General features: G+C 39.9%; 1 non-coding gene across 1 annotated transcript; it reads right to left on the bottom strand.

Annotated features, from left to right (window-relative positions):
* Positions 1 to 11,695: 11,695 nt before the first annotated feature.
* Positions 11,696 to 11,769, bottom strand: Trnat-ugu. Its single transcript has one exon. It is a non-coding gene; the product is annotated as a tRNA-Thr (tRNA).
* Between the last annotated feature and the right edge of the window lie 1,888 nt (positions 11,770 to 13,657).

The raw sequence follows: 13,657 nt of genomic DNA, 5'->3' as shown, positions 1-13,657 counted from the left end.
ATTACATAAACAGAGATTCCGCAAAACTCTGCTCGCTCTCTTCCTCCATGAGATCTACAGCGCCATAGACAATGGCGCTCAGGTTGATGCCGTGTTTCTTGACTTCAAGAAGGCATTTGACACCGTCCCGCACTGCCGTTTAGTGGAAAAAATACGAGCTTATCGAGTATCGGAGTAGATTTGTGATTGGATTCAAGACTTCCTTCCAGGCAGAAGTCAGCAGGTCGCTTTTGACAGAACAAAGTCGACAGATGTAAGGGTAATTTCCGGAGTACACCAAGGAAGTGTGATAGAATAGTTACTGTTTACAATATATATAAATGATCTAGTAGAAAGCGTCGGATGCTCTCTAAGGCTGTTCGCAGATGATGTGGTTATCTATAACAAAGTAGCAATGCTAGAAGATAGTAACGATTTGCAGAATGATCTGCAAATGAATGGTGCAGGCTCTGGCATTTTATCCTGAACATTAATAAATATTATATATTGCACATACATAGGGAAAAAATCCACTATTTCATAGCTACACTATTGTTGAGAAACCGCTGGAGACAATATCTGCCGTAAAATAGTTACGAGTAACTGTCCAGAACGACCTTAAGTGGAATGACCACATAAAACAAAGAATGTGAAAGCAGATCCCAGACTAAGGCGCTTATTGCGCTGATTCTGCAATATTGTTAGTCCATGTGGGATTGCTACCAGATAGAACCGATACAAGAGATAGAGAAGATCCAACGAAGAGTGGCACGTTTCGTTAAGGGATCGTTTAGTCGGCACGAGAGCGTTAGGGAGATGCTAAATAAATTCCATTGGCAGACGTCACAAGACAGGCGTTGTGCATCGTGGAGAGATTTACTACTGAAATTTAGAAGAACACTTTCCAGGATGAGTTCGACAACATATTAATTCTCCTCACATACGTTTCACCTAATGACCATGAGGAGAAAATTCGTGAAATTAGAGCCAATACAGAGGCTTACCGACAATCGTTGTTCCCGTGCGCTATTCGCAAGTGGAACAGGGTTGCAGAGCTCAGTTAGTACTACAAAAAGCACCCTCCGCCATGCACCATTAGGTTGCTTGCGGTGTATGATGTAGACGTAGATCAGCTCCTAGTTTTCTCACTGCAGCCATTTCTCGAGACGAACATGAGGGGTTGTAATATGTTTGCCTACAACATTTGGAAGAAGTAGAATAGATCTCACCTCTCAACTCCCCTTTCGTCACAGCATCGCTTACCTGCCGTATTCTCACGAATCTTCCAATCTTCGATGTACAGCATTTAAATCCACTTGATTTCCAGGAGTAAGAGATGTCCCCCGCCAAGTCACAAGCCCCTGCTAATTCTCTTGACATCCCATCACGTTCCAACAGCACTATTCCATTAGTTGGAAAGATGTCTAGTCCTCCAAATGACACTGACTGCGTAGAGGGCTATCACAATGAGAACAATAGCACACTAACATACAGGAGGACATTCACAACCGTGCAAAGTATGCTCAGACTGCACAAAGAAATCCAGAAACATAACACCTACTATTCATCAATATTGAATGACGGTCTATAAATATCACCGTCCGCATGTCCTGATCTCGTTTACCATATTCCTATGATTACTACACCAGTAATACGACAGTGTATCGGTGTCACAGGCTTCGCTGACAGCACAGTCACTCTCTCTCTCTCTCTCTCTCTCTCTCTCTCGCTTTCTCTGTCTCTCTCCCTCCCCCCCTTCTCTCATGTACACACACACACGCACAAACACTCCTCGTTATGTTTATAACATCCAGCAGTGTAAACTATGAACCTTGCATAAGACTGTGTAAAGTTTTGTTGCCCCTGCTGTAGGAGTACCATATACTACAGACTGTCAATGACAAGAGAAGGTCTCTATCTTTTTCTTCCCTAAGCAGTCTGATACATTGCTTTTCTGCTGTTACATATCCAAGCAGTGTATGACTACAGATTTGTACAACACCATACATTTTCAGAAAGAGATTTTCACTCTGCAGCGGAGTGTGCGCTGATATGAAACTTCCTGGCAGATTAAAACTGTGTGCCAGACCAAGTCTCGAACTCGGAGCCTTTGCCTTTCGCGGGCAAGTGCTCTACCAACTGAGCTACCCAAGCACAACTCACGCCCCGTCCTCACAGCTTTACTTCTGCCAGTACCTCGACTCCTACTTTCCAAACTTTACAGAAGCTTTCCTGCGACCCTTGCAGAACAAGCACTCCTGAAAGAAAGGATATTGCGAAGACATGGCTTAGCCACAGCCTGGGGGATGTTTCAAAATGAGATTTTCATTCTGCAGCGGAGTGTGCGCTGATATGAAACTTCCAAAGGCAAAGGTCCCGAGTTCGAGTCTCGGTCCGGCACACAGTTTTAATCTGCCAGGAAGTACGATACATTTTGTTTTTCTACCATGACTTTGTGGTCTTTGTCAAGTGCTCAATCGGTATAAACGCATTTTGATACATCACCTCTCACTGAAAGCTGGACATCGTGTTGTGTATGTTAAGTTGCTCCCACAACACACAAGATGGTTGAAATAAAAGAAAGAGGATGTGTTTCTAACTGACAAAAATGTGAAAGACATCTCAATATATGGAAACTGGAAGAGTCTGCGGCACTCTGGAGCTCTATCCTTGACTTAATGCATGGTGGATCCACCTAAAAACTCTATCCTGATCCTATCCTGAACCTATCCTGTGCCATGGGGGGCCCCACATGAAACCGATACCGACACACACCCATACAGAAAAATAGCGCAGCTGCACTAGGTGTTCACAACTGTACGACATTTCCAAGCAATTTTAGAATACGTGGCATGAAGTGATATCATGATCACATGAGCAGAACTGACATAACATAGGCAAAATTACAAAAATTGACGGTAAATACTTATAAACTGAGGGAAACTAGTGAGGAATTACTTACATGTCTGCTTGGTGCACAAAAATTCCTGTACATGGAAACGAGTATGTGACAGCAAGAATAATACGAGAAAGAGTTGTTATGGAAGCACTGGCAACCAGGGAAACATTAATTTTTTGTGGACAGCGATAAGACTGCTGGAATAGATTGTTTAATGTGGATGACCACCAAATGTCGAGTAGTAAATTTATTTATATAGGATCACAAGCCCAGGTGTGACAACAAAGTTATCGGCAACCACCTTATAGATTTTTATAAAGTGTCCTTAGATAAAGAGCGTTGTAGAATGAGCTTGGGGGCTGCAATCTACAACTACAGAATGCATTGCATGTTTGACCCTGTGCAAGACTGTTTACGTGTTTTAAATTCTAACAAACAGTATTTACAGTGTGCTTCTCTGTACTCTCTGCCAATCACAACCATGCAGTGTCAACTAACAAGTACCTTACACAACAGTTGCTGCATGGTTTTGAACAACATTCAGTTGTATTTCTATTGAGGTAATAGGGATACATACCTGGTGACTGCTGTTTTTGATGCTTTCCTGGAAAAGAGAATCATCTGCCTCTAAATTGACATGGATCTGCGTTAAAGATTGATAGAAAGTAGATGGAGTGATCAGTTAAGAGGGGTTGTAACGATGTATGACTTAATGGTGGATTGATGATGGAGAGCGAGAGGGAGATGTTGCAGCAGGTCACTTATCACGCATTTAACCATCTTTCCCGTTGTTCTCTTGGGGCTTATCAGTTGTGTGTTATAACTTGCGTTGGGCTCCTATACGTGTTCTGTGTGTGCTCTAGACCGCTATCTTCCTGCAATCGCTAACAACAGACCTCTCCATACCACAGTCAGCAAAGGACTTCCAATGCATTTGTGTGCATATGTGATGAATCATATCATTGATGTAAAACCTATTTCAACACCCTCCTTGTTATTATGCAATTTGAAATTTTGAACTGCAACTTGTAAATAACTTAGTGTTAATTTTGTTATGTAGGGCTTAATAATCATTTGAAGAATTTGTTTACACAATGTCAGATTTTCTAAGATATTGTGTTCGTTATTGCTGCAAAAGTTACTCACTGTTTTTTATTTAGTTAATCTTTAATATCAAAAAGGGTTAGGGTAATTTTTAATATTACAATTAATGCTTGCGAAAATGACAAATTCAAGGATAGTGAATATCCCGCATGTGTCAAGAACATTTTATCCTGAGTGGTTCTTGGGAACATTTCATTATAAAATGGGGGGGTGGGGCATTTCTTTCGCTTTCTTAGACTAAGTATTCATATATTTGATGGTGAAGCATAGCTATGTTTGAAAATGATGCAATTTATTACTTTTTCTCTAATGGATAAATCAGTTTTCTTATTATTACTTGAATATGGAAAGACTTTCAATTCTTTCATTTATTTTATCTGCTTTTGCAATATTAACTGTGATGTGAAGAACTGTTACGTAAATAGTAGACATGAAAGCACACAGAGCAATATCGAAAGTAACAACGATATACAGTGTGTGTGTGTGTGTGTGTGTGTGTGTGTGTGTGTGTGTGCGACAATATGGCGAGTCGTGTTTTGTTGATTTGAGATGCAAAAACTTGCCGAGACAGTGAATCGCGGAACACAACTACTAACGACTCGGATTACCGTCGCAGTGCGTAATGAAAGTAGCAGTGATCATTATGAACAGAAAGATTGTACAGTTCGAGTATTACGGTACTAAATGGACTGTCTCAGCCTGGTACTGACAATGCTTTCGCGAGTAGCCATTATACCTATTGCTACGGTGAGGGTAAAACTGCTTTTACATGTAATCGCATCGCGAGAGACAGGCTCCATAAACTGTGTAATGTATTTGTCTTCTTAATGAAAAACCGAGTTTGTTGAAGCCGTAACTATCGCGCTGAATATCATTACAATTGTGGATCACGTGCAAGAACGGCTTCACTGGCTGTGAATTTGCGATCGCAGTAGTCGTATGCAAACGTGACAAACAGTTATGTCGCAGTTGAAAATTACCACCAACAATGTATAAAATAGTGAAATGAGAATTAGGTGTGAATAACGAGTAATTAACGTGCACAGGCTAAAGCTCTGGATTACATCCATTCCGTCCGTGGCCTGTTAAACGCCAGTGCAGATGACTTTACAACATAATCAATCACTACCATACTTCGCCGTGGAAATACGACAAACGGAGTTGCTGTAATAGTTTCATCTGCAACATAAAAAGCCGCCGCCGTCATCCCAACACGCCGCCATGCCTCTCCAACAACGAACAGGTAAGTTGCATTGCTGTGCACTCTCGACAGGTAAAAATTAACAGAATTTAGCTGTTCAGGCTGTAAATTGTTTCATTATAAAACTGTTACCTTTCTTTTCCCTTCCTTAATATTGCTACATTAATACGATTGCTGGGAGTGAACTATTAACTTTCAATGTAGCTATGTTGACCCACTATTAGTCACAACTATTGATGAAAGGAGAAAATATAAAAATGCAGTAAATGAAGCAGGCAAAAAGGAATACAAACGTCTCAAAAATGAGATTGACAGGAAGTGCAAAATGGCTAAGCAGGGATGGCTAGAGGACAAATGTAAGGATGTAGAGGCTTATCTCACTAGGGGTAAGATAGATACTGCCTACAGGAAAATTAAAGAGACCTTTGGAGAAAAGAGAGCCACTTGTATGAATATCAAGAGCTCACATGGAAACCCAGTTCTAAGCAACGAAGGGAAAGCAGAAAGGTGGAAGGAGTATATAGAGGGTCCATACAATGGTGATGTACTTGAGGACAATATTATGGAAATTGAAGAGGATGTAGTTGGAGATGAAATGGGAGACACGATACTGCGTGAAGAGTTTGACAGAGCACTGAAAGACCTGAGTCGAAACAAGGCCCCAGAAGTAGACAACATTCCATTGGAACTACTGACGGCCTTGGGAGAGCCAGTCCTGACAAAACTCTACCATCTGGTGAGCAAGATGTATGAGACAGGTGAAATACCGTCAGACTTTAAGAAGAATATAATAATTCCAATCCCAAAGAAAGCAGGTGTTGACAGATGTGAAAATTAACGAACTATCAGTTTAATAAGCCACAGCTGCAAAATACTAACGCGAATTCTTTACAGACGCATGGAAAAACTGGTAGAAGCCGACCTCGGGGAAGATCAGTTTGGATTCCGCAGAAATGTTGGAACACGTGAGGTAATACTGACCCTACGACTTATCTTAGAAAATAGATTAAGTAAAGGCAACCTACGTTTCTAGCATTTGTAGACTTAGAGAAAGCTTTCGACAATGTTAACTGGAATACTCTCTTTCAAATTATAAAGATGGCAGGGGTAAAATACAGGGACGAAAGGCTATTTACAATTTGTACAGAAACCAGATGGCAGTTATAAGAGTCGGGGGGCATGAAAGGGAAGCAGTGGTTGGGAAGGGAGTGAGACAGGGTTGTAGCCTGTCCCAGATGTTATTCAACCTGTATACTGAGCAAGCAGTAAAGGAAACAAAAGAAAGATTCGGAGTAGGTATTAAAATCCATGGAGAAGAAATAAAAACTTTAAGGTTCGCCGATGACATTGTAATTCTGTCAGAGACAGCGAAGGACTTGGAAGAGTAGTTGAACGGAATTGACAGTGTCTTGAAGGGAGGATATAAGATGAACATCAACAAAAGCAAAACGAGGATAATGAAATGTAGTCGAATTAAGTCGGGCGATGCTGAGGGAATTAGATTAGGAAATGAGACACTTAAAGTAGTAAAGGAGTTTTGCTGTTTGGGGAGCAAAGGAACTAATGATGGTCGAAGTAGAGAGGATATAAAATGTAGGCTGGCAATGGCAAGGAAAGCGTTTCTGAAGAAGAGAAATTTGTTAACATCGAGTATAGATTTAAGTGTCAGGAAGTCGTTCCTGAAAGTATTTGTATGGAGTGTAGCCATGTATGGAAGTGAAACATGGACGCTAAATAGTTTGGACAAGAAGAGAATAGAAGCTTTTGAAATGTGGTGTTACAGAAGAATGCTGAAGATTAGATGGGTAGATCACATAACTAATGAGGTGGTATTGAATAGAATTGGGGAGAAGAGGAGTTTGTGGCACAACTTGACGAGAAGAAGGTATCGGTTGGTAGGACATGTTCTGAGGCATCAAGGGATCACAAATTTAGCATTGGAGGGCAGCGTGGAGGGTAAAAATCGCAGAGGGAGACCAAGAGATGAATACACTAAGCAGATTCAGAAGGATGTAGGTTGCACTAAGTACTGGGAGATGAAGAAGATTGCACAGGATAGAGTAGCATGGAGAGCTGCATCAAACCAGTCTCAGGACTGAAGACAACAACAACATTTTTCTTTTCCTTAAATTATCTTTCTTCTAAATTAATGCTGCTGCAGTTATATATATTTTTAATGTCTTTTGGGGCGACGTATCACAAAATTATTTTCAGAGCGAGTTTGCATACTTTAATGTTTCACATGGTCGCGCGCATAAATCGCGGTGTCCACCATTAGTTTGTGGCCATTGACCAATAGAATTAAAGCTACTTGTTTGCTATTGGTCCAAGCTTGCCACGAGGACAAACTAAATGTGACTGCTGTCAAACCATGCAGGCTATGAAACTCTTTCCTGCTGGCAGATGTCATCGTGCTGAGGAAAAACAGACTGCATGTAGGATAGACATGGTCCCCAAAGACAGATGCATACTAGTGTTAAGGCGTGACGTTCATAAAAGTGAAAATGTCACTTTTCAGTTTATTTTATATTTATTAGTAGAATTCGTAGACAGTTTCCAAAATTTCAATGATGAAATCACATCTGAAGCGCCTGAAAAACGATAAAGTGTGTGCTGCACTCTTCCTGCCACGCCCACTTTTTGGAGTAACTTTTCAATATCTACTGGCTCAAGAGGTAACAAAACCTACATTCACAAGAAGAGGCTTCCAAATTGCATCCTTGATGTTGTCAAGACCAATTACAGGTTTCTGGCTGATACTAAACTTCTAAAAAATTGTGTTCATGCCAAAAGTCAGATTCCAAATGATTCTAAATTCACTCATGTGGAACCAATGTCTTGAAACCACGACAAAAATAGATTTTCAGCGCCTTTCTGCAGTTGAAAAGGCAGTTGAAGACCTGGTAAAGGAAAGAAGGCAGAAAACAAGAAGCCAAAAGAGAAGCCTTGAAGGGAAAGTGGACACTGAGTACAAATCTGATGCCTTCTGAAGAGTTGACATAAAGAAAAACATTATGTTCAACTTCAAATTGCATTTTCTGAAAATTATGTTTCTAAAGTTCATGTGCCCTTTTCTCAGGATCTATGAAGGCAAAAGTTATGAAATTTTGTATACTTATTTCTATAAACCAAATAAATGTTGTCTCAAGAGTAAATTTTGAAATTATGTGTATAAGCTGAGATATGGGGCAAAGTGCTTGGAATTTAGCATGTATTTTATATTATTCTTACAGAATTATAATTAAAAAATTATTAAAATTCTCCTATTCGATATATTCCATAAACCTCATGAGAGAAGCTTACTAAATGAAAAAGGGATTAAACAGAGAAAATTTTGTAGAAATCTCATAAATACTTTCAAAGAAAAAGGTACCTATATTATTTTTTGAAAGTAAAATTTTTAAATGCCATAAAGAATTTAAATATATATAATCGAAGGAATTTAACAGCAAATGTGTTAATTTCATGTAAAGCATGGTGCAAAATGTCATTGCCGAAACTTCAACATTGTGGATTTGGTGCAGCTTTTAAATAGAGCGTGTTTTTCATGAACGCCCCCTCCCCCCCCCCCCCCCCCTTAAGTCAGGGTGCCTTCCAGGGCATGCCACGAAAACATTCGCCAGATCGTAACACTTACTCCACTGACCAACAATTTTTCAGATGTTTCATGCTGTGTACGCCAATTGCCATTTGTCCAATGGAGCATAAAAAGTGATTCATCTGAAACGGTGTGTAAATTTCAACTTTTGCCACTGACAAACAACAGTCAGCATGGATGCATGAACCAGGCGCCTCCTATGGATGTCCATATGCAGCAACATTCGCTGAATGGTCATTGAGGAGACACTGTTGGTAGCCCCCTGGTTCATTTGAGTGGTCATTTGCTCAACGGTTGCATGTTTCTTTGTCCATACACATCTCTGCATCTATGGCCTTTTGTGCACTACAGTTACATCGGCACCAGTTTTGGATAGTGCCAGTTTGCCATGCACAGTACATTTTAACCGTGACAGCACATGAACAGTTTAAAAACTTAACCATCTTGTAAGTGTTCCACCATTGGTCCTAAAGTCAATGATCATCTCTTTTGGATATCAGATAAACCACTCTGTTCCTGCAGTACATCGACTGCTCTGTTTTCCACGTCCTCCAACATGCCTTATATACCCTCCACTGCTATTGCTTGCAACTGTCGTCTGTGAGTAATTATTACATGTTAACACCCAAAATTGGTGGCAGTCACGTTACTGTGACTGAAACATATTAGATTTGTTTTTGAGGTTGCCCCTGCTCCAGCTATATGGAGAGCAAAAATGGATAATATTCATATTGGTCTAATGAAAACATGTTGCTGTCTTGATGATAATATCATCACAGGTTTATTCACAGCGGAACATTGGTTCCACTTAGTTGTGTTAACCCAAAGGTATAAGAATGCAGGACTAACTGTGAATATCAAGAAATAAGGTGGAATATTGTGATCACATTACTAATTAAAATGGATTGAACACTAGCAGTAGAAAGTAGGAGATATTCAGAAAGCCCCAAAGTCAACAACCCAAACTGAGAGCTTTGTGATTTTGTGGCATGATGAACTATCATCGAAAATTTTTATCAAACTTGTCGAGAATCCTAAATCTTCCATATTCGTGTGACAACCAACTGAGATTCAAATGAAATGCAAAATGTGACAAATCTTTCAGAGATGCTAAATGTAAATGGCTGTCACACAAAGTTTTCTGTCATGATTACCTGTCATTGTAACTAGTTTGAGCTGGTGATACAGCTGACTCACGCATGCATGCATGTCTTTCTCAAGTGTTTCCTTGTGGAACTGAGAGACCTCTAATGTTTGCTACTTCCATCTGCAACAAAGCATAACAAAAGTATTATATCATGGATATAGTGTCTTCTATCACTTTATTGTGATAACAGATCATAGATCACTCATCTATAATTTCAGTCGCAGAGTTTCATTGTCTTCCATTTGTGGTAAGAGATGGCAAAGGTGAGTTGCATTTATAACATTAAATGTCATAAAACTGATGAAAACTGTAATTCTGACTGTTTATCAAGAACGACATTTCCTGGACAGACTGAACCTGATGATGGTGCTGTATATGTAAATTTACTCGTGCTTGATAGTGCCCTTATAACAGCAATAAATTTCAAAAGAGACAGTCAAATACAAAATACTGTCTGTTGTGACGAACTGTGTCAAAACTAATAATGGCCAAATAAGATACCAGAGATTATTAAAGAATATCGAAGACATTCAAATGAGTACTCCGTTAATCATAACTGCATTGTTAGAGTGGGAAGCAGGGAGAGTTGTAATCCCAAGTAGTCTAAGACCTCAGATTTTAAAAGAAATGCACTCGTATCATTGTGGTATCAGTAGAATGACGTCTGTAGCTCGAAGCTTCATATGGTGGCCCCAGCTGAATAAAAAACGGAAAAAATTACAGCTGTTTGCAATGGATGTTCTAGAGTTAGTAGGGCTCCATCGAATGTCCCTTATAACGCATTGGAATGGCCTAGTGAGCCTTAGAAGAGACTTCATATCGATTTTGTGAAGTTTTCCAATACCATGTATCTGATGGTAATGGATGCCCACATGAAGTTAAAAAAATGGTTCAAATGGCTCTGAGCACTATGGGCTTAACTTCAAAGGTCATCAGTCCCCTAGAACTTAGAACTACTTAAACCTAACTAACCTAAGGACATCACACACATCCATACCCGAGGAAGGATTCGAACCTGCGACTTTAGCGGTCACGCGTTTCCAGAGCGTAGTGCCTAGAACCGCTCGGCCACCCCAGCCGGCCCGCATCAAGTGATAAGATATAATCAAGATGTTTCCTACCAAGATTACTTTTCTAAGGGATGCAATAATCCCTTTCTTTGCTCATTTTGGTCTGTGTAAAGCAGCTGTATCAGACAGGGGATCCCAATTAGTTAATAAAGTCTTTGCATCATTTTGTGTGAAAAATGGAATAAGGTATTTAACCATTGCACTTTACCGTTCCAGTTTGAATGGTCAGGCTGACCAAAATATCCAAAATTTTTAGTATGCATTGATAGCTGTTATGTTTGATGAGACATCCCACCTGGATAATCTGTGTACCTGGTTACTTGCCTATCACAGTGTATAATATGAATTCAGTAGCCAAAACCGAGCGATCCTTTTGTTTGGGTTGTTCAGAACTAAATAACAACAACATTCCCTAAAATAATCGACTCTTATATTACAATTTTAATGAAAAAAGTTAAACGTTTTTGTCTTTTCAATTAGTCGCCCACATATAAACAGAGAACAGTTAATGTTTTACAGTACTATCATGTCTCAAATTAAATATGTAACCACAACATACCATATCGCATATTTTCTTGGCTCTAACGCTTGCTGGACTTATAATCTGAACAATTTAGAGATAAATGAAGACTAACTGAAACCCTCAGCTACCGACAGGTGTTGTTGATATACCTTGATGTGGACAGCTGAAAATGTGTGCCCCGACCGGGACTCGAACCCGGGATCTCCTACTTACATGGCAGACGCTCTATCCATCTGAGCCACCGAGGACACAGATGAATAGCGCGACTGCAGGGACTTATCCCTTGCGCGCTTCCCATGAGACTCACATTCCCAGCTGTCCACAATTCTACATATGTAATTTACCTTATAGACATTTGCCCATTCACCCATTACTCGCGCACGCTTTGGCGATTCCCGTAAGAGTTTGGGCAACCTGTGCGCTTTCGCACAGACGAAGTTCAATGGCTGGGTAGCCTGTAACTATATATATGAAGACAGTAACTGTTCTCGAAAGAACGGATTACTGTTGTTGACCGTGCAGCTTTTCCCTGGAATAAATGATGACTAACTGAAACCCTCAGCTACCGACAGGTGTTGTTGACATACGTCGATGTGGACAGCTGAAAATGTGTACTCCGACCGGGACTCGAACCCGGGATCTCCTGCTTACATGGCAGACGCTCTATCCATCTGAGCCACCGAGGACACAGATGAATAGCGCGACTGCAGGGAGTTATCCCTTGCACGCTTCCAGGGAAAAGCTGCACGGTCAACAACAGTAATCCGTTCTTTCGAGAACAGTTACTGTCTTCATATATATAGTTACAGGCACCATAACCGCTATGATACAAAGCGAATTGCGTAGATATGACTAATTTACAGCTTTAGACTCAATTTTATATGCCTATTGGAGGACAAGAAATCCTTTCACACCATGCAAACAAAGCGACTACAGTAATTGCGACAAACGGTAAGGTAAATTCAAAGCAATGTCGAACCGAAAAATTTGAACTGAAATTTACCTTCTTTTGCCGGGAGTTTCTGGTGATTTTTCAGGGTTGTCTTTAGAAAATCTACGTATTCTTTTCACGGAACTGACGCTCACCCCTGTATAAGTAACTGTTCGTGTTATTGGCTGCGAAAGAGGGTGGAGCAATTTTTATTTTTGCTCTCTTCTTCGCAGCATTTAGCGACATTACTAATTATTTTTCTTTCTGGACTCCGTAGTGTGCTACCGTTTGCTCTTCTCTGAGGAGTATTTGGCATTGCCTGCGATGGGCCAGGAACCTCTTCGTCACTCGTAATGCAGTGTAAAACTTCACTAAGGAACGTAGCGAAGCTCACCAGTCACTTTACAATGGCTACGCACAGTTCAGTATTACATCACTGAGGTTGGCAGCGGCTGGACGCTAAACACGATTGAACCGAAATGAACCGAAGTGGACCGAATTTTAACGACTCAGAACTAGGGAGGCCTGGCTCTTCTTTTTGTGAACAAGCAGTAATGTTGTTGTGTAACTTATGTCCAACGTTTTCTTGAGATGTCCTATAAGGATAGCCTTAAAGAAATGTTCCCTCATATGCAATGTGCCTGTGGTGTGAAAGAAGTTTAACACTAGCTATGATATGAAAATACACAAAAATTCATTTCAACGTCATGTAGCTTAGTTTTAATTTATATATGTATTCAAAAAAAATTCTCTTTCAGTTTCTTTGCTTCAAACTAATTTAAATAAGTGTATTCTCTACAAATTCATTAAAAATAAACTACAGTATACGATTATTATTTTTCCTCAAATTCCTGCATCTGTTTTTACTACAGTCAGACTTAAATTTTGTAAATTTGTGTACTTTGCATAGTAACGACTTGTAAGTCACTAAACAACCTTTTTCTTTCTTACAAATCCTTAATCTATACAAAAACAGTATGCCTTAATTCATTTTTTATTTCATTTCAGGCCAACTAACGACCATGTCAAGTTAACTGTTTATTAATCTTTTCTTCATCCTCCTCCAAGACTATTTCTTTTCTTCTTATCTGACTATTCGACTCCAATTGCTCTTCTTTTTTTTTATCTTCCTGAAAACCTTTGAATTTCTTGGCCTCTGTACTCAATTTGTCTCTTTTCAGAGAGTTCACCTATTCAAACCATTT

The sequence above is a fragment of the Schistocerca piceifrons genome, chromosome X (genome assembly GCF_021461385.2).
Source record: "Schistocerca piceifrons isolate TAMUIC-IGC-003096 chromosome X, iqSchPice1.1, whole genome shotgun sequence".
Lineage (NCBI taxonomy): Eukaryota > Metazoa > Arthropoda > Insecta > Orthoptera > Acrididae > Schistocerca > Schistocerca piceifrons.
Note: the sequence above shows the minus strand (reverse complement) of the source record. Positions and strands in the feature narration are given on the sequence as shown.